The sequence below is a fragment of the Leptonotus elevatus genome, unplaced genomic scaffold (assembly GCF_054856555.1).
Source record: "Leptonotus elevatus isolate MCC_2025b unplaced genomic scaffold, RoL_Lele_1.0 HiC_scaffold_280, whole genome shotgun sequence".
NCBI classification, from domain to species: domain Eukaryota; kingdom Metazoa; phylum Chordata; class Actinopteri; order Syngnathiformes; family Syngnathidae; genus Leptonotus; species Leptonotus elevatus.
The window spans coordinates 12,501-16,874 of record NW_028233675.1 but is presented as its reverse complement, the minus strand read 5'-3'; positions in this window follow the sequence as shown (position 1 = coordinate 16,874).

Genomic DNA, 4,374 nt, shown 5'->3' with positions numbered 1-4,374 from the left:
AAAAAATTCGAGAACCAGGATGAGGAGGGGGAAAATGTGGCCAGTCAGGCCGACCTGAAGTGCCTCTTAGGCGGATAAGGGTTGGGCGAAACTCCCTTGAAAGTGGCACTCTGAAAAAATTTCCAAGTTTGGCTGACTTAGAAAAAATTCGAGAACCAGGATGAGGAGGGGGAAAATGTGGCCAGTCAGGCCGACCCGAAGTGCCTCTTAGGCGGATAGGGGTTGGGCGAAACTCCCTTGAAAGTGGCACTCTGAAAAAATTTCCAAGTTTGGCTGACTTAGAAAAAATTCGAGAACCAGGATGAGGAGGGGGAAAATGTGGCCAGTCAGGCCGACCCGAAGTGCCTCTTAGGCGGATAGGGGTTGGGCGAAACTCCCTTGAAAGTGGCACTCTGAAAAAATTTCCAAGTTTGGCTGACTTAGAAAAAATTCGAGAACCAGGATGAGGAGGGGGAAAATGTGGCCAGTCAGGCCGACCTGAAGTGCCTCTTAGGCGGATAGGGGTTGGGCGAAACTCCCTTGAAAGTGGCACTCTGAAAAAATTTCCAAGTTTGGCTGACTTAGAAAAAATTCGAGAACCAGGATGAGGAGGGGGGAAATGTGGCCAGTCAGGCCGACCCGAAGTGCCTCTTAGGCGGATAGGGGTTGGGCGAAACTCCCTTGAAAGTGGCACTCTGAAAAAATTTCCAAGTTTGGCTGACTTAGAAAAAATTCGAGAACCAGGATGAGGAGGGGGAAAATGTGGCCAGTCAGGCCGACCCGAAGTGCCTCTTAGGCGGATAGGGGTTGGGCGAAACTCCCTTGAAAGTGGCACTCTGAAAAAATTTCCAAGTTTGGCTGACTTAGAAAAAATTCGAGAACCAGGATGAGGAGGGGGAAAATGTGGCCAGTCAGGCCGACCTGAAGTGCCTCTTAGGCGGATAGGGGTTGGGCGAAACTCCCTTGAAAGTGGCACTCTGAAAATATTTCCAAGTTGGGCTGACTTAGAAAAAATTCGAGAACCAGGATGAGGAGGGGGAAAATGTGGCCAGTCAGGCCGACCTGAAGTGCCTCTTAGGCGGATAAGGGTTGGGCGAAACTCCCTTGAAAGTGGCACTCTGAAAAAATTTCCAAGTTTGGCTGACTTAGAAAAAATTCGAGAACCAGGATGAGGAGGGGGAAAATGTGGCCAGTCAGGCCGACCCGAAGTGCCTCTTAGGCGGATAGGGGTTGGGCGAAACTCCCTTGAAAGTGGCACTCTGAAAAAATTTCCAAGTTTGGCTGACTTAGAAAAAATTCGAGAACCAGGATGAGGAGGGGGAAAATGTGGCCAGTCAGGCCGACCCGAAGTGCCTCTTAGGCGGATAGGGGTTGGGCGAAACTCCCTTGAAAGTGGCACTCTGAAAAAATTTCCAAGTTTGGCTGACTTAGAAAAAATTCGAGAACCAGGATGAGGAGGGGGGAAATGTGGCCAGTCAGGCCGACCCGAAGTGCCTCTTAGGCGGATAGGGGTTGGGCGAAACTCCCTTGAAAGTGGCACTCTGAAAAAATTTCCAAGTTTGGCTGACTTAGAAAAAATTCGAGAACCAGGATGAGGAGGGGGAAAATGTGGCCAGTCAGGCCGACCCGAAGTGCCTCTTAGGCGGATAGGGGTTGGGCGAAACTCCCTTGAAAGTGGCACTCTGAAAAAATTTCCAAGTTTGGCTGACTTAGAAAAAATTCGAGAACCAGGATGAGGAGGGGGAAAATGTGGCCAGTCAGGCCGACCTGAAGTGCCTCTTAGGCGGATAGGGGTTGGGCGAAACTCCCTTGAAAGTGGCACTCTGAAAATATTTCCAAGTTGGGCTGACTTAGAAAAAATTCGAGAACCAGGCTGAGGAGGGGACCATCTGGCAAGGGAGTCCGACCTAAAGTGCATCTAAAGCGGATATGGGTTGGTCGAGCCTCCCTTGATTTGCCCTGGAGCTCCCACGTCTTAAAAAGGTCTCTCCTATAATTGTACACCAACCATTTTGAGGTTTGGGTGCAAACCTCTCGAATGGGGGGACTCGGTCCCCTATCTACAGCGCCCCTAATGACGACAGGTGGTACTGCGCCCCTGGTAGCCCGGCCATTGAAAATGAATGGGCCCATTCATTTCAATGGGGAATTTCGACCCCTGGTTGCCCGCCATTCATTTCAATGGGGAATTTCGACCCCTGGTCGCCCGCCATTCATTTCAATGGGGACTTTCGACCCCTGGTTGCCCGCCATTCATTTCAATGGGGGATTTCGACCCCTGGTCGCCCGCCATTCATTTCAATGGGGGATTTCGACCCCTGGTAGCCCGCCATTCATTTCAATGGGGGACTACGACCCCTGGTAGCCCGCCATTCATTTCAATGGGGGACTTGGACCCCTGGTAGCCCGCCATTCATTTCAATGGGGGATTTCGACCCCTGGTCGCCCGCCATTCATTTCAATGGGGGATTTCGACCCCTGGTAGCCCGCCATTCATTTCAATGGGGGACTTCGACCCCTGGTTGCCCGCCATTCATTTCAATGGGGGATTTCGACCCCTGGTCGCCCGCCATTCATTTCAATGGGGGATTTCGACCCCTGGTAGCCCGCCATTCATTTCAATGGGGGACTTGGACCCCTGGTAGCCCGCCATTCATTTCAATGGGGGATTTCGACCCCTGGTCGCCCGCCATTCATTTCAATGGGGGATTTCGACCCCTGGTAGCCCGCCATTCATTTCAATGGGGGACTTCGACCCCTGGTTGCCCGCCATTCATTTCAATGGGGGATTTCGACCCCTGGTCGCCCGCCATTCATTTCAATGGGGGATTTCGACCCCTGGTAGCCCGCCATTCATTTCAATGGGGGACTTCGACCCCTGGTTGCCCGCCATTCATTTCAATGGGGGACTTCGACCCCTGGTTGCCCGCCATTCATTTCAATGGGGGATTTCGACCCCTGGTCGCCCGCCATTCATTTCAATGGGAAATTTCGACCCCTGGTAGCCCGCCATTCATTTCAATGGGGGACTTCGACCCCTGGTTGCCCGCCATTCATTTCAATGGGGGACTTCGACCCCTGGTTGCCCGCCATTCATTTCAATGGGGGATTTCGACCCCTGGTTGCCCGGCATTCGTTCCTATGTGGCGGGGGATTTCAACCCCAGGTCGCCCTCGTGTGGTTCTTTTTGGCGCAGCTGACGGGCTCCGCTGCTCATGGAGGTTTGCTAGTGGAGGATAACCCCCTGCCTGGGCAACTCGAACGCCCGGCATTCGTTCCTATGTGGCGGGGGATTTCAACCCCAGGCCGCCCTCGTGCGGTTCTTTTTGGCGCAGCTGACGGGCTCCGCTGCTCATGGAGGTTTGCTAGTGGAGGATAACCCCCTGCCTGGGCAACTCGAACGCCCGGCATTCGTTCCTATGTGGCGGGGGATTTCAACCCCAGGTCGCCCTCGTGTGGTTCTTTTTGGCGCCGCTGACGGGCTCCGCTGCTCATGGAGGTTTGCTAGTGGAGGATAACCCCCTGCCTGGGCAACTCGAACGCCCGGCATTCGTTCCTATGTGGCGGGGGATTTCAACCCCAGGTCGCCCTCGTGTGGTTCTTTTTGGCGCCGCTGACGGGCTCCGCTGCTCATGGAGGTTTGCTAGTGGAGGATAACCCCCTGCCTGGGCAACTCGAACGCCCGGCATTCGTTCCTATGTGGCGGGGGATCGCCCTCGTGTGGTTCTTTTTGGCGCAGCTGACGGGCTCCGCTGCTCATGGAGGTTTGCTAGTGGAGGATAACCCCCTGCCTGGGCAACTCGAACGCCCGGCATTCGTTCCTATGTGGCGGGGGATTTCAACCCCAGGTCGCCCTCGTGTGGTTCTTTTTGGCGCAGCTGACCGGGCTCCGCTGCTCATGGAGGTTTGCTAGTGGAGGATAACCCCCTGCCTGGGCAACTCGAACGCCCGGCATTCGTTCCTATGTGGCGGGGGATCGCCCTCGTGTGGTTCTTTTTGGCGCAGCTGACGGGCTCCGCTGCTCATGGAGGTTTGCTAGTGGAGGATAACCCCCTGCCTGGGCAACTCGAACGCCCGGCATTCGTTCCTATGTGGCGGGGGATTTCAACCCCAGGTCGCCCTCGTGTGGTTCTTTTTGGCGCAGCTGACGGGCTCCGCTGCTCATGGAGGTTTGCTAGTGGAGGATAACCCCCTGCCTGGGCAACTCGAACGCCCGGCTCCCCCCCGGTCCGCTGGAGCTCCTCCGACGGCCAGCAACAAGCCCCGAAGACGGGCGCGCTCCCCCCGGTCCGCTGGAGCTCCTCCGACGGCCAGCAACAAGCCCCGAAGACGGGCGCGCTCCCCGCGGTCCGCTGGAGCTCCTCCAACGGCCAGCAACAAGCCCCGAAGACGGGC